This window comes from Anas acuta, chromosome 8 (genome assembly GCF_963932015.1).
Source record: "Anas acuta chromosome 8, bAnaAcu1.1, whole genome shotgun sequence".
Lineage (NCBI taxonomy): Eukaryota > Metazoa > Chordata > Aves > Anseriformes > Anatidae > Anas > Anas acuta.
The window spans coordinates 16,869,623-16,893,735 of NC_088986.1; the positions used below are offsets into that span (position 1 = coordinate 16,869,623).

The window sequence follows — 24,113 nt, forward strand, 5'->3', positions numbered from 1 at the left end:
AAGGATCCTGGTTCTTTGTCTGCAACTCCTATAAATCCTGGGGAAGACTGGTTGGCAAAGCAAGGCTGGGCTAGGAAAGGCCATGTCTCACTGAGAGCAAAGGGCTCCGTGTCAGGTGTGCCACCACCCACTTTGCCCACCAAGACACTACAGACCAAGCATGAACTTCCAAGCTGTGTTTTGCAGGTACTTGCATGAATGCTTGCATGGTTACACTTTCAATTGACACACACCTATTAGGGGTGCTCAAACATGGTCTTACCTATCTGAACAGAGGAATGATAGTCCCAGCTGAAAAGCACTTACAAACACAAAAGACCAGAAGAACATGATAGTTCTGGCCAGCAAAAGAGGCTACTGAGCACTGACAACGTTGCAGGCAGCACTGTGAAAGGGGCAATGGCTAGAAAGACCTCTATGTATTGCAACATCCCCTCAAAGCCCCACAAAGGTGAGAAGGAAATATATGTTCAGCATGGAGATAAGGTCATGGCAAAACAGGCCAGGGTGGCCCACCAGGCTTGCACAACTGCATGAGGTGGGAATCCCTCCATATTAATAGTGAATATGCAGTTTCCAATACCTCTCGATACTCTCCTAATTAAACCTGGCTGCCTCTGTGGTGGCTTGCAAGGTTTCACCTCATGTATCCTTTTCCCTGTAAAAGGTTTCCTGTAAAACCAGCAGGTCTGGGAGGTACCACCAGCACACACAGCAGGGCAGTTCAGATCCTGTTATAAATCTGCAGTGCTGCCTGTTTACCAAGACTAAGTATTCATATGTCAAAATCAACACTCTGTGCATAGGTGTTATATATATATACACACACACTTAAGGTTAATCTGAGACAAATATAAGAAAAATCTTATACTATAACAGGTCAGCTCATATTGACTTCAGAGGGAGCATGAATGTAATAGGCACTTAGCAGGGAACTCAAAATCATCCCAACAGTATTTCAAGCCTATAAAGCATCTTCAGTAGCCTTTACAACCTTTGCTGGTTAATGCAATGTGGTGTATTATGAATTATTTGTCTTCATGTTTGGTAATAAAGGAGCCCTAAAGCACTTTGAGCTGCTTATCTCCAGCTGTATAGCTTGTGAACTGCAAGGTGGTGAGAAGAAGCCCAGGAGAGACGACAATCTCAGCATAAGAGCTCAAACTGGCAAGTAACTTTCTCAACTCTGGGATGCCATTACTGGATTGCAGCCATCAGCATGGGAATGGCTCCAAAAGGGGATACTTAGCTGATAAAATATGTTTGGTTTCATCGTTGTCTAACTTGGACATGCTAATCCAGTTTGTCATCCCTCAGACTTAGACGTGACCATGTAATAAGGTCTGACAGAAAAACAGGCTAGCAGACCTCTGCTGTCAAGCAGATGGCTTCCAAGTCCCCTTAGGTCTCCATTAATTCATTATTATGCACTTTTGCAATCAGTCCTTTGATCCAAAGAGTGGATGACATGAGTTTACACCACATGAACAGGTTTGGTTCAGTCTAGCGCAACCATCCTCTGTCAGCTCAAAAATCACACACTGCATACTGCATACCTTCATGGAGAAATCTAAAAGGGTGGCCATGTGTAGGCAGCAGACACACAGCAGTGTGCATTACAGCACAGACTCCCTGGAGGCAGCGGAACAAACAGCAGTTTTACTCCAAGAAAATAGATAGAAGCCCTGGCAGCTTTTCAGGTCAGATATACTCCCTTTTCTTGTACTGAATTACAGAGAAGTCCCCAGATGAAACAACATCAATGACAAAAGTTTTGTCTACCTGCATTCCAGTTAATTCTACCCACAAACAACATGAGTTTGGCCTGATGAGTTCCCATGGTTTTCCCATGGTTCCCATTTCAACACTACTTGACCTGTCAGTCTAGAAGGATCTGTCTCAAGCTGACATATTCCTCTGCTTCTTTTGGTCTTCATAACAGCCTACTTCTTGGTTATTTACTGCGCTAGGACCAGAAAAAGAGATGCATTCCCAAAGTTGTCCTCAAAAGGTAGAGCAACACCCCTTGGATCTGCCCCTCAGATCTCCCTTTTCAATGTGTCACCCATTCGCAAGTGACATCAGTTTGGACCAAATTTAGTCAGCTCTCCTACCCTGAGAAGTTCATGGATGGAGCTAGAAGTTAACATAAAATGCCAATACTGTTATTTAAAAATAAAATTTTAAGAAAAAAAAAGAATGCAAATTTAAGATTTTCATTAGTCCGCTTCCCTGTTACATCATGGCAGTAGGGTACAACTGCCACTTGTCCATTTTTTTCCTCTAGTAGACATTCCAGTGGGAACTCTGAGCAAGCTACAGTGAAAAAAATAAATGATATTTATGTTATGATAGAGATTGATGCACAAACATGTTTTAGAGAAAGCAGTCACCTTTGATTCACCCTTACTTCAGGGTGACTTTGCCTCTATAGCAAAGATGAAGCTGGAACAGGCCAAAACTATGTTTCAGAAGTGGGAAGACATCCCTACCACACTGTTGTTAACATGAGTTTGAAGGTGCTTCTATCCACAAGTTGAAAACACAACAGAGAAGTAGGTCAAGTCTAATGAGCCCTGCAAAAGCTTTGTAGCACCACTTGGGGCTTTCACATATGCTACACCAGCTGTGGAGAAACACCTCCATAAGAAGTGTGCATTTTTACTTTGAATTTGTTTTGTTTTGTTTTACATAGCATTTGAGTACTTAGTTTGCATGCTGTAAAGTCTGAGCCAAGTATTCACAAGGGTTCAGTAAAACCACCTGCAAAGAAAGAAACGTCCCAAACAGCTTCTGAATAGGACTTCAGAGATTCCCAATTCGTTGAGAATCAAGGAAAAGTAAAATAAACTTACAAAAACCCACTTCTGATATTGAAGTGTAATGTTTCTGTGATTTAATATATCTTTTTCTGGTGCCAGATAAGAAAGCTCCCCAATGGCATTGAGCATTATCTCATTAACTGCGATGACTGGGGATGTACATGACACCTTACAGGTGATTTTGTTTTCAGCTCTTTCAAATGCAGATGGTGGCAACACAAGGATTTGAGGCCAGGCTGGCTTTGAAGGAAATTTGTGTTCTTCAGCACAGTACTTTACAAATACAGATTATACATTTTGAGAGCCTAGAAAATTTGTAAAGTCAGATTGTGCCCCACTGAGGATATGCAAGAGATGAAAATCAATTCTGTGAAAATCAAAGGTGGTGATATGTGTATTATTCATCATATGGATTGATATGTCCCAGTGCACACAGCATACAGATGCAAGTGTGCATCTACATTTAATTACAACCTCCTTTCAGCTCAAAAAAACCTCACCAAAGCCCATGAGATCACGGCTGGAACCTAAACACTAAAAAGCTTTCAGAAATGATAACGCTTAAAGAATGAACTTTCAAAGAGCAAGTCAGGAGAATGGAAATTAGACAAGGTTTCCTTCTCACCACTGCTTTGATGGGCAGCATTAGCTTGGAACATGCCTCATTTCCGTATCTTTCAAAGCAGAGCTTGTGGAAAAAGCAGGGTTTGTGATCTGAATTCTCGGCAGCTGTTCTGTTCAGCCATGCTCAAACCTCTTGCTTATTCTTTGCAAGTCATCTGTAAACAGTCAGGAAAAGGGCTTTTTGTTCTCACAAAACGTTTGGGAAGTGCCTCCAGAATTGCGCATGTACAGAAATGTATTTATTCTTAAGTGTGCAGAACCTTCCAAACATTATCAATAAATAGCAACCAGGGTGACTCCATGCTCTGAAAACTGTCACTACTGAAAATGGCTTTTAGTAGTTACTACCTGCATCCTTACAGGAAGGTACATTTCAAGAAACTAAAAGGAGATCTGTAAACTAAGTTGGTTTATTTTGGTCATTTGCATAACTGCTTGATATTACTTCTATAAAAAGTGTAATTTAAGGTTCCCTGACAGTGTAACACGGAGTTCCTCTGCTTGCAGGAGCATTTCAACAAATTCCTCAACTAATGTTCAGGTCAATCAGGTGCTCTTATCACTGTACCCATGCCTGCTAACATTACTGCTGCATCTGATTAGCGGTGTGTCACATTATAACACACTGGTCATCATCATCACTGGAAGTGATGCTGTGTCCATTTAGAAATCCATGCCTATTCTTAAAATCCAGTCATTTAGGACACCCTTCTCTACAGATGTTTTACTAATTGTGGTGTATGTCACCAAAGCAATTGTTCGGTGAAATCTGGCTGCCTGAAGTTGCCAGTGGTGTTACTGACCCACTACTTCCACACCTCATCTGTGCAGAGCAGTTTGCATGTTGCAAATAGGATGTGAAAACTCAGAGTAGATGCAGGAGAAAAACGCAGCTCATCTACATTTGTGCCTCCTTTATTCTTCTTTGTGAGCATAGGTACCCTTCTCCCCCGCCTTTAGGGAGTGCTGCTGCACAGCCTGATCTATTCTCATGTAAATAAGAGTGCTCCATGGATGGATAAGCAGAGATGTTTGGGCTTTCCTCCCTTTTTAAAGAATTCAACCCATCTGGAAGCAGAAATGATGTTACTTAGATGATCACACAGGGCAGGAAGAAGGAACAGCAATAGAGATGTGTGTGAAAGCTGAAGGAATGCGTCCAAACTATTCCACATGTACTTAAAATACTAATTAGCAAGTCAAGATGTAACAAGGACAGCAGTTAAAATTAAACAAATAATCTGGCTGCTAATGCTGCTGGGCTTGCTGTAGTACAAGCAGTCTTTGTATTGCACCAGACGAGAAATCTACATTCACATCCATGCTCTCTCCCCATCCCAGTTCTTATATTTTTCTGCAACGTGATCCTGTTGGCTAATTGTTAGAACAAGGGGAAATATATCCTCTCCCAAAAAGCACAGCTTTATTTAAATAATACATAGCCCTTCTTTTTCCTTTACCAGGGCACAGCAGGCACAGAAGCAGCAAGAAACTTGCACTATGAAATCCTGAAGCTTTGAGCTGCCTTACCTGTGCCTCATCATTGCCTTTCTGATGTGTTTCCTGGAATTTCAGAAGAAAAAATAAAAATTTCTGCTAATAACATTTTGTTTGTATTGTCTTTTTCTCTATTTAAGGAAGAAAAGAAGGGTAGAAACAAAACAATAGGAAGTGACTTTTTTTCCCCAATCCTTCAAATGCAACATTGGAATAGTCTTTGCTCACTCACAGCATGATGAATCCCATCATGCAAACAGCACAGCCTGAACAACTTTGCCACAAGTTCACCAAAAAACCCCAGATTGGATCAGCCACTTGAACCACCTCAGCCTGCGGTCTCACAAAAGGCTGTCATTCCTCTCTCCTATGGGCTGGCCGCATTGTCCTACAAAACTGCACCTAAATGGCAAAAAGTCCTATAAAGATATTCAGAAATTCACTTATCCCCTATTTGTGCTTGGGGTTGGTGGGAACTCCTGTGCGCCTCTAATCTGGAGATACTTCATCTCAGTCACTGCAGCCAAAAGGATTTTAGAGCAGGGGGAGTGCTGGTCTGATTCAATGGGGGGAAGTTTCCAGTTTCGTGTAAGGGTTTGTTTTTCTTGTCGTTGTTCTTTTATATATACATCTTCAAAAAGAGCTGTCACACCCAATGCAGCTTCTCTAATGAGGTCAGGGTAGAGGAAAAAGTGAGCATTGTCAATGGATTAGTTGAACCATTTTCTGCACCTAAAATCACCAGTGGGCAGCATATGATGGGTGAAGCCATACCATGTAAAGAATAAACAAAGGCTTGAACTTGTGTCAGGCACTGACTAGCCATGCTGGGAAACAGATGCTTGCCATGTCAACAGATGTTGCAAAAGAACAGACACACCATGCAAAGGGAAAAATCCTTCTTCCTAAGCCAGAGCCCACCTCAAAGTGCCCCACCATTCTCAGCCAGTGCCCTCCCTGCAGTATGCGGGTCTCATACAGCAAAGCTGGACTTCCAGTTTCCTCTCTGCCATGTGAGCAACATTTCCCACATTTTTCTGTAAGGAAAAGGGAGGAAGCCTGCATGTGGGCTTAGGCTGCAATCCATCTCAGCTCTGCTCCAAGATAGCGTATGCACCTACGTGGTGTCCCATGGAGCGCAGCCTCTGGAATCAGTGAAGATGTAGTTACAAGACCAGTCCCACCCAACCTCGCTGCTGATGCTCTCTTATGAGAGGCCTTGAAGGAGACAATTGTTCCCCTTTTGCATGTCTCTTTCTCCAGTTCTACCTGATCTTACAATTGAGGTCAACAAGGACAGGAGTTAGCTTTACTTCTGAGCAGAGAACCTCTTGTAGGAGTTTTTTTTGTTCAGATTTTAAAGGATACTGATGGTCCTGGTAGCTTTCCTTCACAGGAGACCAGCTTCTTAGCAGTAAAATTCAAACATTTGGCAGCTCCTGTACTTGTTTCTGGGGTGAATCCCTCCTACCTCCTTCATTATGGCATCAACAGTCCTGTTCTCCAGTTCTCTCTCCTCAGTTTCCCTCTAAATAATGAGCACTGGTATAACATGGTGACCTGCATCACTAGATGCGATAAAATTTCTGAGTGACATCTGAATAATAAACAGTTTGTGATAGCTGGTTCCCTCCTCATCCTCATGAAGGTGAGGAGATGTGCTGGACATGCTACCCCTGTGCCACATGCCATCCCTGGTGCCTGCACAACGGGAGCAAATCTGGAGTCTCTGGAACTGAGCGATTATCTCTGCTCAGTGTTTAAGGACGGCACTTTGACAACTGAACTTGCAATAGCCACCCGGTTCCAGGAGATGTTGCTGTGCTTTCAGCTAAAGGCCTGGGAGATGCAGAGCATGGGAATTGTGAATAATTAGTGGAAAATTCTGAGTGATCTTGGAGCAAGTAGCATCAGGGAGTGTGTGAGTATGGGAACCTGAGCAACACCCTCCTCACAGCTCTCAGCTGCATGGCAAGGAAGCAGGATTTGACCAACTTCACAACACTGAAGTCTTTCAAAGAAGGACTCCACCGCAAACCAATTGCTCCCCACAGGGCAGCATTATCTGGAGCTCAGCCCTTTCAGCATTCAGTCTGAAATTTAACCCTAAGTGCTAAAATAGGTACATTTTCCCTGTCGTTTTTTGGAAGTGGGAGAGAAACCAAATTCTTCCTCCTCTCTTACTCCAACAGGAAATCTTCCAACCTCCTAACTCACTCTGACTCAAGTACGTAAATTCCAGTTACCTTGATCATCTCTCAAAAGAGCAAGGACTGCATGGCCTGGTTCCCAGTTCACAAAGAGCTGCGGGACACAGCTAACTATTGCTTAAAAAAGGCAAACATACAGAAAAAATCCCCAAAATATTTACTGCTGTCTTCATCATCATTAAAGTACCCTCCATCTGTAGATGGGGTATTTCTGCATTTTACTGTGAAGCAGAGACCCAGGAGGCCTCTACCAAAATGCAAATGGGCAGCAGTGCCAAGAACTGGACCCTCCTTTCCAGACATCTGACATTCCTCAGACTGCACTGTCTCTTCATGCTTGCTGATCCGATGCCATGCAGAAGGCAGGGCACTGCTCTGAATAAAAATTCAGTTCCTCTCAACTGCTTCCTGAACTATGTTAAGAAAAGCCTCCCAAGGCCATCTCATGGCCAATTAAAGCATAAGCCTCTAGAGGAGAGGATAACAGGAGATACATACACTTCTTCTAAGAAGGATAATAAATCCCCCAAGGCTAGGAGTGAAGTCCCCGGGAGCTCACAGCAAAGGACAAGGCTCAAGTGCAGTGTGATGGGAGGAATCACTGACTTGCCCAGATTTCCTGGTTTAACTGGGTCCATCCCAGCATGTTAGTAAGCTTAGTCAGAGCGCTGCCTTAGGGCTTACTCAGGGCACAGGGCTTGTACTGTCTTCCATCACCCCCACCCAGACTGCAGCCCTGGGAACTAGCTGGTTCCCAGCTCCCCAGCAGGATCGCAGGGTCATCACCCATGCATGGGGTCACACGGCACGACCCAGCCTGGAGGGCCTTCCTCCTACATTTGTTTTTAAAGACTGACCACCCTACAGGGAGAAACAAGGACAATCAGAAGGGAAACAGGAGCATGTCAGGATACTTCGTTCCCATGTCTGCTCTGCATGTACCGAAGAAGCTCCAGCATTGCATTGTCAGTACCCACAAAGATTTGCAGCTGCAGGCCAGTGAGCACTGGCAGTTCACACTGGCTCTGTTGGCAGACAGGAATATCGCAGTGAGCAGTTTGATGCTTGTTTGTCCTTTCTGTCCACAATAGCATTTCTTATGCTCTTTTTCCCTTCCAGGAGCATGCAGGAAGGTACCTGCAGTCCTCCTGATGGTGAGGAGCAGCAGTGGAACTCAGCACTGCTGCAGGTGCTTACTTCAGCCCAGACACACGATCTGTTGGTAGAGCTGTTCTCCTGAGCCACAGCTTCATCCGCCATGAGCTGTGGAAGCCAAAAATCCTCCAAGAGCAATGAAGAGGGTGTTCAGGGTAATTAAACTCTTCTGGGTGAATTACTTATTTTATCCACTTATGTTACAGCTATGCCAGCAAAACAAATCGGATTGTTTGATCCAGGGCACTCCAGACAAAGCGCGCTCCCTGCCCCAAGGAGATTGCCGTATCACCGATGGACAAGCAGAAGAAGTTAAGATGACATGATGATAACAGACATAGACACATGGGCTGCTCTGAGGGTTGAGTCAGCACTCATTTGCCCACAGCACAGGGGATGGGTACACTGAAATAGCTCTTTGAGAAGCCAACTGCACTCCAAAGCCTAATCCCTTTTAAACTCTACATAATTTTTTGCTTGCTTTCCTCCTCTCTCAGAGCAATGAGTTGTGCAACTTGGAGCTAAGGAAAATTCACGCAGGATTTTCCCAGCTAAAGAGGGACCCAGACTGTCTGTTTCCACTCCCACACAACCACTTGTGTGTGAAGTTATTTATACACATGGCCAGGGTCATTGCTATACAGCCAAGTACCTGAAGCACACATTGAACATTATTGTTAGAAAGCATCTGAGTGCACATCTAATAATGCCAAAAAAAAATAAAAAGTGTCTAGACATAAGTCTGACAACAGCAATTCAAGACTGCCACAGAGACGAAGCAACATGTCAGGAGCACAAGATCCTGATCTGTGCCCAGTATAATTGCTTACTGCAATTAAGAAGTCTGGGCACCTTCATGCTTTGCACTGAGCTTTGATCCCTGAGAGGTAAGCACTCCTCAAGACAAAGCTTTACTGCTGCTGCTGCTGCTTTTCTAGCCAGCCGTCAAACCTCTGGTTTGTACTATGAACACGTCAAAAAAAGACCAGAAATATAACTTGAATGTGTCAAAAATAATGGAGAGCAGGGAGGAAATGAACTCTGTTTTCAAAGCACTCCAGTTTTGTGACTGCAGCTGATTGTGGGCACAAGGAATTAGATGTCTGCCAACCTAGTTTATGATTGCAAAGGCTTGAAATCTTTCTTTGCTGTTGCCCATTCCAAATGGCCACATCTCAGGACTCAGACTGGTGCTTAAGTAGAGGCTGGCTCCAAAAGTGTGGCATTGGAAGTATTGATGGAAATAAATATGTTGTGGTGACCTCTGCATTTGTGTGCTCTGAAACATCAGCTAGACAAGCATGACACAGAGGTGGTGGATAAACACGAGGGCAACCTCTACTGCCCTGGTGTTGAAAACTGGAGTACAACTGAAGGCAACCAGACTGGGGAGGCCATTTAAAAAGTGTCTGTATGCACCAAAGTGCCTTAAAATACAAAACAGCTTTCAGGACATTTCAGAACTGGAGCTGCAGCTCCAGAAGCTCCGAGCCTGTACCAAACCACATAGTTCTAATGAAATATGGTCACAGCAGGGGCTGTTTAGTCCTAGTGAGTTCCTTGGTAAGGTTTCATCAGGCACCAGCAAACACTCTTCCAAGCAACACTTGGTTGCTGGGAGCACACAAGCCCTGGACTAACCCCAGAAGGCAGTATGAATAAAGTCTCCATGTTTGGGGCAAAAAAGGCTGGAAACAGAACAAGGAAGGAAAGTTTGATGTGGCAGACATGGCCTACACAAAACCACTTGTCTTCAGGATTGTCCAGCAAGCCCCAGCCTGTCTCATTGATCAGCATACGTGTGGCCAGAGAAACTGCAGATCCCCCCCAAAGTCTAGAGAATGAGTTTTTGTAGACACACAACTGCATATATCAAGCTTGGCCAAGACACAGCTTAATACCTGTTTTTTAACAGAACAGCTCCAGTCAATACAAATCTTGTGGATAAAGCGAGAAAAATCACCGCTTTCCAGGGCTTGGCTCCACTTTCAAAAAGAACCATCACAGCTATATAAAGCAGTGCTCATTTTTACACTTTTGTGTAAACTTTTCCAGTTTTCCCAACTTCATGTTATGGCACTAGGAAAAAGGCTACCTCGGATTCCTGGAAGGGTGTCTGTGCAAGCACCATGTGCCTCTGAACAAGCCTGACAGCCCCATACTGACACACAGATGGGCAGAGCAGAGTTTAGTGTTTAAGATGTAGTCCCCATGAACATCTTCGATTTGCTCTTCAGAGAGCTGTGCTGGGTGCAGTTCCAGACCCTCCTACAGAGAGGTTTCTCTGCTACAAGGTTCTCTACAAGCCTCAATCATGTGGCCTCTGTACACCGGTCTCTTCCATCACTTTGTTCTTTTCCCTCCAGCCTTTATCTTCTAACACTGCAGCAAGATCACGGCATAAATCTGCTTACTTGCACTGAGTCACAACAGAGATATATTTGGGCAGTCAGACTGTCAGACTCTCCACCACTTCTTAGAATACTAAAATGCCTAACTTGAATGGGCAGCTTGAAAGCACCTTCCTAATCTGCTGATGTCTCTTTACATGCACGTGGGCACCTATACACGTAACAGACATTTTTCTCCTTCATTTGTGAACAACTGAGACAATTCATGCAAAAGCATTTACTGCTGCATACACATGGAGGTTTACAGATACGGATTGCACCATCAACACACAGTAAAGGTCTGAAACAGATCTGAGGCTAGAGACTACTTACGTTTCTGATAATCATTAAAAACTGGGCAGTTTACACCAGAGTCTGGCCCATGACATTTAACGTATGTGACAGAAATGGAAGTGAAGCATCAACTATTGAGAATAGATCCTGACGTCATAGAGTTTCAAATTAGAAACACAGACAAAAGCGATGAGGGTTTTCTCTGAAATCAGCTCTACCTCACAGTGCACTCTTATTTTGTTTCTTTAGACTCTCTAATAGCTGCTATTTTTAATTGCATATTTATACCGCAAACTATTTTTCTCTTTTTAAGCAGACAGAAGTGAAATCAGCTTGTAATATCTCCACATCCTTTTGTGAAGGTGTTGAAGTAGCTGCCTGCTTATTTTTTACTGTTTTTAAAAAATGTATTTTAGGGCTGCCAGGAAAAAAAAAAAGACTTGATAAATACCAGAGACCTGGTAAGCCTGTGTCTGTTCCCAGCTGGGAGATCTTAGTGTGGATAAGAGAAGGAGCCCAGCTTGCAAGGAAGGAATGGAGTTCAAGGTCCTGACCCATATGAGCCCATGATCACTCTTGCTTTCAATCCTTCATAAATTTGTTTTAAAACCCTGCTTTGGCCCAAGTTCTAGGGACTCTTCCAAGTCATGCTGGACTGCTATTTGGATTTATTAAGGTTATATACAAGAATACGTATTTGTAAGTTTTATAGAATCAAGGAGAATAAATACTACTTCAGCAACCTCATCCTTCACTGTTGGCCATGGGGCTCTGCAGTCACCTGTTTCACTGCAGGCCTCCCTCAGCGGTGACACCAGTGCCCACGTGGAGAAGCAACAAAGGCAAACGATTCAAGAAGTCAATAAGCCTCAGCCTCGAGGATGAACCCTCCAGCACCAGCTGGGCAGGGACTGATCCATGTGGCTTTGTCACCACTCTTGCTGCATTGTACCATGTGGTGCAAGCAGTTTCTGGTCTCTTTCACACCCTAGCCCTGCTGAGAAGGGAAGTCGGTGGTAACCATGCTCCCCAGCTGAGATCAGCACACATCCGCACAGAAGCCCCACACTCCCTGACCAGGGGGCAGACTAGGACCAAAGGCCAAGGCTTTTTTAGGTTGTATGTCTGACAAGAGCGAGCTACAAAAGATAGCAGCCACAGAAGACGCTTGGAAGCTACCAAGAACAACCTGACATTAAGAATAACAAAAGCTGAATAAAAACAAAAGTACCCTCAGATACAGCAAATCCTACAAAGAAACACACTATAAATAAGTAAATAAATCTCACTCCCACAAAAGCCTGCCTGTTCAAATAATTCACAAGTGGTCAAAAAAACAAACCAAACCAAAAAAACAACAGAGAACCACCCACTTGCCCAGACTGCCAAAAATGGAGGGGAACAACAACAACAAAATCAACAGCCATCCAAACAAACTGCCCAAACCCAGATGCAGTAACCCCCTCCCGCAAACCTGCTGAAAAGGCCAAAAGCAGCACTGTTCCCTGCTGAAGAAACTCTCTCTCAAGAAAATGTAAAAAAAAAAAAAAAAAAAAAAAAAAAAAAAAAAAAGCACCAAACAATTGTTTGCTGGTTTCTTGGAAATATTTATGAACAATATTCATAGGAAATGTTCTCAAGGGGAAGTCATGTAAATGAGTACAGACATGGGACATAGATGGGAAAATGGGTAGATCAATCTGGCTGTGTGACTGTGTCCCTGGGTAGCCTGTTCCAGTGTGCTACCACTCTCTCGGTGAAAAGCCTTTTCCTGATATCCAGCCTGAACCTTCCCTGTCACAGCTTGACACCTCAGGTCCTATCGCTGGTCACTAAAGAGAAGAGATCGGTGCCTGCCCCTCCACTCTCCCTCGTGAGGAAGCTGTAGGCCACGGGTCTCCCCTCAGCCTCCTCTTCTCCAGGCTGAACAGGCCAAGTGACCTTAGCCGCTTCTCCCCTAGGCCCTTCACCATCTTTGTAGCTTTCACCATCTAAGTCTTTGTAAGCTAAGGTTCATTTGAAGAAAATGTAATCAGGCACTAGGGTCATCAAGATTTTAGTACTGTGTTACTCTAACGTTTTATTTCTTATGGGTGAGAAATATTTATTTGCCTCATAAGAGGATACTACAAGTAGAGCATCTCCTTCATGCATACACCAAATACACCTTCTGTTGAGTTACTAAACAACACTGACACTATAAAACTCACTGGGAGCTTCTGAACAAGCTCAGCCCTTACCTATAATGCGCACAAGGGACACAGAATGCGATCAAGAATAAAGCATTTACCTCAAGTGGTTCTTCAAAGTCTGTATTGACATCCGTAAGGTTTTCTGCAACAGGCCACTGTTAGTAATTAGTGGTGCTGCTCAGCATCTCCATTACTTTTTTTTTTTTTTTTGGAGGGCTAATCAGTGTCTTTAACACTTGTAACCAATTCTTCAGTCTGAATTTTGGAGGCTGAGATAGGAAGTGGTACGTGTTTGGCAGTCCCTCCAGGATGGCACAGTTGCTGGGGCCATGCATCTGGAACATCCAGCGTGGTTTTCACACCAAACAAGGGCAGCAAGGTGTTTCATTATACAAACAAGCTCTTTCTGAAATAACTTGTGCCCAGCTGGTAGAAATAAAGCTGAGACTGTCTTTAGGCATCTCTAAATTTCTGTGCCAGCGAAGTGAAGCTCTAATAATGTGAATACTCAGCATGTGTCGGCATCTTCCTAGCTCTACTCAGAGCAAATGCAAGTAACATCTATTTTTGCAACTGGATCCGAAAGCTCTTGCTAATTTTTCTGAAAAGTTAATTGCCAGCCAGCATCAGGACTAGCTGCCTTTGCCCCCAGGACAGCTCAGCATCCTCCTGCAAGCAGAGGTCAGGTACTGTGGTTCACAAGACACTGTCACACATGGAATATAATATTTTCCAATATGAAAGAACTGCTTAAGGGATATACAAGCTTGCGTCACATTAATTTGTAGACTTGTTTACAACTAGTAAGCCCAGCAGACCTGTTATGTACATTTATAATACATGTCACTGTACTGTGCTATGCCAGCCCAGTCCAAGAGCAGGGACGCAGCAAGTCCTGCTCAGCAGAACATGCTGTCCTCTGCCCTTCTCAGTGTGCTATCAAAGCCCTTAATTGGAATGTGATATCATTGCTTTGCCCTACTCTGCATTTATCTTTAGCAGAAGAATAGCACTATTACATGGGTCATGAATGCATCTAGACAAATGTGCTGTTTATCACTGGAAATATTTGATTCAGGACTTCATGCCTCACATATGATAACCTCCAAGGAAATTAAAAAAAAAAAAAAAAGAAACAGGCAAATCTCCATGGCCCCTCCATATGCAGCCAGCGAGTGTTTATTAATCGTAGGAGCCGTTTAAAGTTTCTTCAGGAATAAAAAAACGGTTGTGTATGATTCAAGTACTCTGTATGTTTGATAGCCTACATAAAGTTTGCAGGCGACATTTGCACAATGCTAATAATCTATTATCACTAAGTAATTCCCATTTTTCATTCACAATTTATAGTACTATTGAGTCTCCCACAGCATTTTTTTTTTTTTTAAAGTTCACCAAGTGTTTAAGCCAAGGGAGAAAGGAAGGTCAAAATAAGCAAGTTGTGGAAGATCCCTACAAAAGGCAGTAAAACCCAGGTGTCTTTGCATCGGCCCAGCACTCTTATAAATATAGACTCATTTTACAGTCATTCAAAGGTCAAAGACGCAAAGAGTTTGCAAAGAGAAAATAAAAATATATGTACACAGAACACTTCACACACCAAACCCAGAGATACATGTATCTTTAAAAGGTCGAATAAAAGCAATATCACTTGCTGACTACCAGAACCTGAGAAATGAAACGTTACTCCACTCAGAAAAGTAGCACCAAACCCCTTGTCTCTGAATCCCACACTAACTATTGACCAAGCCTGATGAGAAGAGGAGCAGACCATGATCCCAGCAAGATTTCCATCCCCCCAACAGAATGCTCCTCTAACTGTGATCTCTACTAGTGTGGCACCTCTACCATCTGCCTTGCAACTTGAGAGTTAGGAACTTTAGAGCTTTATTGGGATCGCACCTTGCATTACACAAAACTATTAGCTATTTTTCTCACTAGTTGAGGTGAGATAGGAAATGTTTTGCTACATCAGCCCAATAAAGAGATGTCACAATTTATTATTCGAAGCTGGAAGAATTTAAGGCCTTTCAGCACTGAAATGAGGTGGTCTTTGAAATAAAATCTTTACCAGAGGGTAAGAATACAAATCTCATTTTCTTAATGTCAGAAGGGTAATATCACAAGGGAACAAATAACTTTGTTTCTCACTGATATGCACATATGGAAAACGACTGCCTTCTCACTGGATAATAAAACATTTTTCATTTAGAGAAACAGAAGGAAACAGAAGTTACCACTGCAATGTGATTTTGGATTCCAACTTGCTCTTAACCTGATGTTCATTATGTGTACTAACACTGACAGGTTTGTCCAAGATATCTCAAGAGTTGTCTGCACAGACGTTTCCGAGTATTTATACATTTAACCCCTAGTATTGAGGTATTCAGTGCTGAAATATTTAACAGATTGTCAAAACCTGGGTAAAAAATGGGTTAAGATGTACTAGCAAACGTCTTTGTGAACACAAACACTTACTGCTTCTCAGTCTTCAATTCTTCCAGTACCATCGCACCTGGTTATGTCTCTGGCAGATTCTTTCCACTGGCTCTTCATTTTCTTTCCAAATGTGAAACCACAGAACTTCAGTGTTCATTCCTGTAAGAGTTAACAGATACACATGCTTTGTTTCTCCCCAGGTGAGATCAGAGTGATCTTGTCTTGAGAAACACATACACAGATCATTGCCATTTCAGATAGCTCTGGAGCATCTGGAACTTTACAAGTGTTACACCACAGGTCAAACATTGACTGGATGATCCACTACAGGTGAATGAGGAAACTCAGCACTTAATGCCTTCTTAAGCCCTTAAAAGCCATCTTAATGATTACTACTGTGTTTGAGAAGTTGCCTTAAAAGAGAGAGAGAGAGAAGTGTGGCTCCTTTGCTGGTGAAAAGGAAAAACAACCACAAATGAAAGAAGTCAAAAACACACCTTACCTTTGAGTCACAAACCAACTGTAACTACACTCTGGAGAGAACCCAAGCAGCACAAACGTCCCTGCTCATCTTGAGAGGCAATACCTGACAACACCTGTGAAGCAGCCAGGCACAGGAACAGAGGTGAGAAAGGGAAGGCAGAGTGCTTTTAGGACTCAACAGTCAATGACTCAACCTGCTGTCAGACAGCAGCAGCGTAAAAGCTCTGGATATCCAAGAGTCCAACAGATGAAGGCCAGGATAGCTTTCACCCAGATGTGTATCTTGGCCCAAATCTCCTGAATCCTCATGAACTTCATCCAATTTTTTTTTTTTTTTTTTTTTTAGCACTTCAGGAAAGACTAACAGAGCATTTTTGTTTGATTGTTTTTTCCTCTCCTTCTCCTTTCCCCATCTCTTCTCCCATTCACCCTGAGCTGGAAGAGAACATCTCCCAGCTGAGGCAGCATCCTCAGCCATGGCAAACACCCACAGTCAGCAACAAGAGGAGGTCAGTGCACAAAGTCATTGCAGCTGCTTGAGTCAGCTCTTGGTTTTCCAAATGAAAGCTTTCTCCAGACATTAATAATGCTTCTCTCAGCCCAGCTACTCTCAACCATACAGTCTAATGATGCTGCTGTTGTCACACCTCACATTCACTTAATCCTTCCTAAAAGCTGCACAAATATTTGAGAGCAGGGAACCTGCTGCCCTGATGAGTTCTCATGAGCCCTGAGCTGTAGTACCAAGACCAGCTCTGAAAATGGCAGCTGTCCTGATCCTCTCACCCTTTACTCTCCAAAAGCTATCTCCTCACCAAGGAACATTAAAGCTGAATGTTGAGGTGCGGTAATTCTGGATGAAGGTAAATGCAGCTCCTGGTATTTGACAGCACCTCAGTACTGAACACCAAACCCTGGTGAGAGCAGGAAGAAGCACAGCTCATGCCAGTTTAGAGACACGCAGTTTCCTCAACATAAAGTTCCAAGACATCAGCTTTGAAGCAGTGTTTGATGGCTAAATGCAACTGCGACAGCTGATGAACATGGTCCAACATCTAGATGAGTGCAATATACCTTCTCCAGAAGGCTCTTTGCAACACAAAATTTTCCATAATTAAGGACATTTAAGGGCAGCATCTCACAGAAACAGATGAATTTTGAAACACTTCTTTTCTTGATGTTGCCTTGCAGAGTGAAGGGAAGAACAGAAGCCTGGATGGTTTCTGTTAAGCAGCTTTCACTGCATTTGAAGTCTTGAAACCTGTGTGTGCTAGCACCTGCTTTCCCCTGCTACAGCTAATCCAAGGCCTCACTCAACACACTAGTAAAGCACAGTCCCTGTGTTCCTGCATTCAGTGTGCTTGCAGATGCTGTTCGCCACCACACTTGTGACAGAACATAGGGAAAAGTCAGAAGTATCAGGTTTGGGGAATGGAGGAGTGAATTGTAAACGGAAACACATGGAGCATTATTAACATGGCTAAAATGTACCCGGAAGTTTCCCATGACTCGCATGCTTGTCTTCCTTTATATATATTTTTAAATAAAGCTTGGCAGCAGTTCAGCCCTAGGATTAAAATAACCACTTAGTGTCATCCCATGGAAAAAGCAGAGGACAACTCTGTGCAGAGGCAGCTGTTCTGCTCCTATTGAAGGCACAGCTTTGTGCAAGATCTGGAAAGAAATAACATTTTTCAGAGGTTATTTCTTTTCTATTATATTATTCAGAGACATCCATGCAGCTCCTCCCTTGGACGTGCTTGCCTTGGTTTGGAAAGGTCAGTTTGGGAAGATTTTAAAAACCGCTATCAGTGCCTAACGTCAGTGCTGATGACCTGTATTATGCACAAGTCCAAACAGAGAAGCAACATTTTAGGTGGTAGCATTAGGCTGCAGACACGTTCAGTTCACAAAAAAAAAAAGAAAGTTATAAACTTGCAGTTAAAAATTGGCTTCTATTATGCTGCTATTGCAAGAGAATCTGGCTTTTCATTTAGAAATAGATTTCTTTCCACAACTATGAGGGCCTGACTGTTTGAGAACAAGAACTCAATGTTCAGAAGCCAGTAAGCAAATAAAGACCCTGAGGTTTCTCTGTATTTAAAAAAAAAAAAAAAAAAGTTATGACTGAGGCCTGACTCATGATTTTTGAATTCTTGGGGGTAGCAAAGTTAGTAATTCTGTAGTCTCTTGTGGGTTGGGACTTTCATGGGTTTCTTTGCGCATAGCTAACATAAGCTTCACACAAGCTTTTCAACCCCTTAGCCATACTACACTTAAATCTGTTTCATTTAATGTGGTCCAGGAAAAGCTGGTCTGTGACTTTTACAGGAGATATTAATGAATAATATATCTAGCTGTTTTCAGCAAATTCAGTTCTCTAATGAAAACCAAAGGCATACTTCCAGTCTGAGCTCCACTGAGCACCAGTCAGAGCTAAGTGATGTAAATCCATGTCCGGAAGCACTGTAGGCCTTCAACCTGGCTTAGCCTGAAGCACATAAAAAGACTAAAGCTTTGCATAAAATGTGATACCTCACCTTTTTAAAAAGTGATTTCAGTGGACTGCCTTACACTATTGGATACTATCTTTCAGTTCAATCAGAGCACCCCTGTAAACTTTGTGCTCTATAACTAGCATTTGTGTACCACTTCAAATATCCAAGGTCAATGCACAAGCAGCAAGAGTTTGAAAGAGTTTCAGACCTACCCCACGTGCTCAAACACACTAGGCTGGGAGTGGCTGAGCCTCCAGGACTCACACGAACCATTAACCACATATAATGGTCATAGCTTTCTGTGCCACACTGCCAGTCTGTTTGCCCTAACAGAAGAGCCTCACAGCATGATCCCAAAAGCATGGCCTTGTGTCACACGGTACTGACAGTAACATCATGGAGTAGGCCAAGCTGAAAGACCTCTCTCATGAGAGAAAGCAAGAAGCAGGGCTAATAGATTTGCTCTACAGTAAATGCCAAGCTCCTTGCCTACGCTTAGTTATTACCATTTGTGCTGTGGGCCATCTCCATTTCCCACAGTCCAGCGCTCTCTGGAGCACGGCATGCTGTGCCTGCGAGTTGATAAGACTGCTTTATGATCTATTGCAGTTGGTTTTAATTAAAGCTACCTCCTCTGCATTGCTTTTAGTCTTGTGCAGACAGGAACACAAATGATTTCATCTTTGCCAATCCACCAGCTGCCAAGCTCACAATTACGAGCTGTAATTAATAAGGAAGCTTCTTCCACTGCTCCTGTTGGCTCAAGTGAAGTCAGAGGAGGAAAACTAAGATGAAGATACAGAAGCAATGACAAACAAACACTCTATGTTACTACACAGACTGAGCAGAAAACTGATTAAGCACATTACCTTCAAACCTCCCCGCTTTGAGAGCTCCTGGAAGGCTGTAGCAGAGCACAATGAGAAGCCAGCCCGATGAAGCCACTTGCTTGCAGTCACCTTCAGGGCAGCAGATGTTACCTATGTAACATCTGCTATGTAACATCCTTTGAACCAATAAGGCAGCTCCTTAACAGGGAAACACACTTTTTCTTACTTGTGGGACTCCATCCTTACTTTCTACCAACAATTTTGTGTGTGTGAGTGGGTGTGTGTGTAGCTTAGGAGTCCAGTTACACCTGGGAGTTGTCCTCCGCTTCTCCACAGGTGGGAGGGAGCAATTAGCAGGGCACAGAGGGCATTAACGAACCTTGATTGCCCTGATGAGTCTCACTTGGGTCATGTACCACCTGCTGAGAGCCCTGGTTTGGCTCAGGCTTGAGCTCCCAAGCCATGGTTGAGCTATGCCATGGTTGTGTCTGGTTCCTGCTACTCCTGACACACTGTCCCTCTTGCATTGATCTCAGCCTGCACCTGCAGGCTGATGGTGGGGCTGTCAGGCACCTGCTGCTGTGGCCACCCAGCCCTGTCACCTCGCCTAGGTGCAATGGGTCAGCATAGGTGCCCTCACCTCCTGCCCTGGGCCCCTTCACGCTGCCCTCTGATGAGCAGTTGAGGCCATCTCAGGCACTGTGAAGCCTGGGCCCTCCGTGACTGGTCTGAGCTTCAGAGGAGCCCCTAGGCCTGCAGGCAGGGGGAGCATGGAGTCCAGCTGGAGCTGGCCTAGAGCTGCCCTGCAGCACCTTGAGTCTGCCTTGCCTTGGGAACCCCTGCAGGATTTCCTGGTCCGGGCAGCCTGGGAACCTCATCTCTGTACCTTCCATCTCAGCCAGCTCCATCTCCTACAAGGCACACAAGGTGGGAAAGCCCCAAGAGGGTTGGTGGATGTTGGGGGTCTGTGGCATGTGCTGTTGAGGGACAAGTGACTACTGCCTCATGTCAAGATCACCTGAAGAAGTTAGAAAAATACGGACAGGTTTTGCAAAAAGCCAGACTTAAACCATAACTTTTGGTGGGCACAGAACTCCTATGTCACGTTTTCCTTACACTCTCTCACCCTTACACTATTTTTGAAGTATGCAAAGTTCAAGCAAGCTATTTATCTTCAAGGCTACCTTGTAGGGAAAAAAAAAAAAAAGAAAAAGCATGAAATATCTGACTCTATATTCCAGGTGATAAAGTCAAGCAGTTGGACCTTAGTTGTAGGACCATATGGGCAGAGACAGTATTAAAACTGTTGCAGCAGACTACTGATAAGTAATATTTGCGTCAGAATGGAAGATTGTCTTCCCCATGCAACTAGAACAGCAAGAGACAGGGCTGCCTCCAGCCCTCCTCAGCTGACAGGTCACTTCTCCCAGCCTCCCTATATTTGAGGGCTCTTAAAATGTAGATTGGAGGCACCACAGCTACAGTCACCTCCCTACGGAGGGTGACATTAGTCTGCCACAGAAGTTACAGCAAGCTCAATGTGCCAGTTCCTGAACAGTCTATGCTTTGCACCAAGAAACCTTAGTCATGCAAACACACGAAGAAGGAATATTAAGCCTTTAAGTCCCAGAGAATTTTTTATGGTCACTTCAGGATAGCAGGCACTTTCATCTCTTTAATGTGTGGGATGCATAGTGTGTTATTTCTTGTACATCTCCAATGTTGTCATAGAAGCAAATAGCATATTTTTTTGATACAAACTTACTTTGGTACATCTTAAGCTGGTACATTTTGTGCTGTTTCTGTCTCCAGAAGACAAGAACAGCAATCTCAAGCCCATTTAAACTTTTAGGGAATCACAGGAAGCTGTGTTTTTAAAAAGGACCTGCGGTATCCATCTAGAGTCAACAGACTTAAATTGCAGGGGGCGGGTGGTTGTACCAGACAAGGTCACTGCTCAATAGTTTTTGACTGTTAATGCAGAATTTGGCTATTTATTTGAAACTATCAGGTACTTCTAGAAATTTGTATATTCAGCCTTTAATGTAGGGTACCTTTCAAGAGTACCATTGACTCAGAATTTGACTCTAATGAAAAGACTGAGCAGGCCCAATTCCACGGCTGATTTTTTTTTCCGTGTAAGGACCAAAAACTTCTTAAAACTGGGCTCAGCACCTAAATTTTTCCCTGCATGGAAATCAAACTGATGATCTGAGTCTATTTAATTCCTAGGCTCCATAATCAGTTTGCTCATACTCAAAGCACCTGATGACCCCAAGAAAACAGAATTCAAAGCAAGGCACTTGAAAGCAAATACCTGAGTTCAAGTTCTGCATTAACTCATATCCATTTAGGGCCTACCCAGTCAGAGGAAATCATTCTTTCTCACCCAGGTTCCTTGTGTGAAAGCATTAAAGCAAAGTAAGCAGTACACAGCTGGTCCAACCTCCTTCACCTGGAACATCCCCTCATTTTGCACAGCCACCTCAAAAGGTGATGGATGGCGACACTGTCCCTCTCTGAAGGTAAAAGGACACTGTATGCATGCAGCATTTGCTCCAGGCTGTGCATGACCAGATATGTGCAGTCTAGCACCAGTCTTCCTTCTGGTACCCTCAAGAAGACTCTTGTTCCCCTCCCACGTCACTGCCCACACTTGATGGTGTCTCAGCAGGCATTTAATAAGCTGCAAAGTCCCCTCGTGGGCTCAGCCTGGGAAAAAATCAGTATTTCCTATTGCTTTCTCTGACAAGAGTCCCTGAACAGTTCTGGTTTCCACCGTCTGTTCCCATACATCTCTGCACCTTCCTGACCTGCTGAGGCTGTGCTGGCAGCTCCACGCACTGCTGAGAGCCCCAGCTCCCCCAAACCTCCTTATTCCTGCTGAAAAGCAAAACAGGATGCACCGGCCCTTGGAGGTGGACCAGGGGCCTCCTGTGTCCGGCTACAGCCCAGGATCATGTACATCTGGGCCAAGTTCTTTGCTGCAGCTTTGGGGTGAATCCAAAGCCAGGTAAAACTACTCTTGCTTTTTCCAGGGGAAACAGAAGCAGATTTTGCCTTGTGAGTAAAATTATTTCAGATGATCTGGCAAATACACTTTGTGCTTCCCTCTGTATAAAAGATTATGACCGGGGCTCTTGTGGAGTCATAAATTAAATCTAAAGCTCCAGGATATCACAGTGCTCTCTGACAACAGTGGCTTTGAGGTACTGCTACAGGCAAGGCAGCCTGACAAGTCTCCCACCATGTGATCAGCAGGAGTTACCCAGAGGGTCAGCAAGCAGCCGTTCAGTAGCAAAGCTGCCTTTTGCTTATATGAACTAGCAGTAATCGCGTGCTAAAAGCAAAAGCCATGCACCTCAGTGCAACTAAAGGTTACAGTTCCAATTTTATAAAACAAAAGTACTAAAACTATTGTAAGAGACAAACGTGATAAAAAGGAGACAAAGAGTACACCTGACATGATGTACAGTGAACATGGTTACTGTTCTCTCCTCCTCGACAAGACAGCCTAGCAGGAATGCAGGTTAATTTGGACTTGCCCCCATGGGAAAGACTGTCAGAGGCTATGAGTGGTTTTCAAGTGCCAAACCAAGAGTACACCATGGGTAAAACTCAATTGCATACTTCACCACATCAATCCTATCCTACCAAAAAATACCTGATGGCAAGCAGAGGTTGTGGAGTCTCCATCCGTGGAGGTATTCAAGCACTGTCCGAACATGGTCTGGGCAACCTGCTCCAGCTGATCGTGATTTGAACAGCAGGGGTGGATCTCCAGAACCTCCTGGAGGTATCTCCAACCTCAACTACTCTGTGACCTGGTGATCTTTATTGGTTTCATTTCATCCTTCTGCTCCTGAAAACATCATTGTAACTTTCTTGAAAGGAGTTACCAAACTTTTCAGTAGCACATGGACTGGCTTTCAGATCTTTTTTGACTGAGGTTAAGGAAAAAGCTTGACCCTCCAAGAAGCCACTGTAAGTGTGCTCCACCACTCTCTGACCCTTAGGCAAAGTCCTCCCTAAACAGCAGTCTAGTTTGCAGTTTATTTTTCCATTTTTGTGTGTGTGTGTGTTTTCATAAATTGATGTCCCAGTATATTTGTTTTCATTCTTCCGTGTGTAAGGCTGATGGCACGGGTGGCAGAAGGCAGAAATTGAAGAGGACAAAAGCCAAGCATGGGAGAGCTGGGAAGCAGCTTCAGAGTCATTGAGTTACCTCGGGTTGCTGTCACATCCATTATTACTCATTACAATAACCTCCTGCAGACTAACGAACACGTGTCCTATTAGTTCTGCAGTCACCCCAGGGAAAATAAAAAGCTTTGGACAGTGCTAGGAAGGGTTTCAATTTCGAGCCAATTTTATATCATATCACAGACTATTTTTGGTCTCATTCAGGTCCTTCTCAGAGCTGCTGTTACGGGAAAAATAATTCTTAGAGATGACCATCTATCGTTGTTGCCCGTGGCTCACATCTTGGGTTATAAATGCCTCATGCCTCTGTCTTCCTTCACTTGATTTGCTCTACAACAGCACCCGCACGGCCTGATCAGAGCCCTGTCAGGCTGGGTGCTGTACACATCAATAAGGAGCAGACATTTGTTTTTCACCTGCTAAAGAAAGTGTCTCTGAGAAACGGAACCCATATCTGTTGTGCAATTATTTAAAAA

General features: G+C 43.8%; 1 protein-coding gene across 2 annotated transcripts in view; it reads right to left on the bottom strand.

Moving 5' to 3' along the window:
* Positions 1–24,113, bottom strand: part of COLGALT2 (collagen beta(1-O)galactosyltransferase 2) — a 114,812-nt gene that overhangs the window by 85,272 nt on the left and 5,427 nt on the right. Inside the window, exons 1-2 of one of the 2 annotated variants that reach the window (XM_068691110.1) lie at positions 19,474–19,703; positions 15,663–15,782 (exon numbers count right to left, since the gene is read on the bottom strand). The gene's annotated coding sequence lies outside the window, so the exon portion shown is untranslated. Of the gene's footprint in view, positions 1–15,662; positions 15,783–19,473; positions 19,704–24,113 lie in introns of those variants that run through there. The other variant, XM_068691111.1, reaches the window with a different exon arrangement.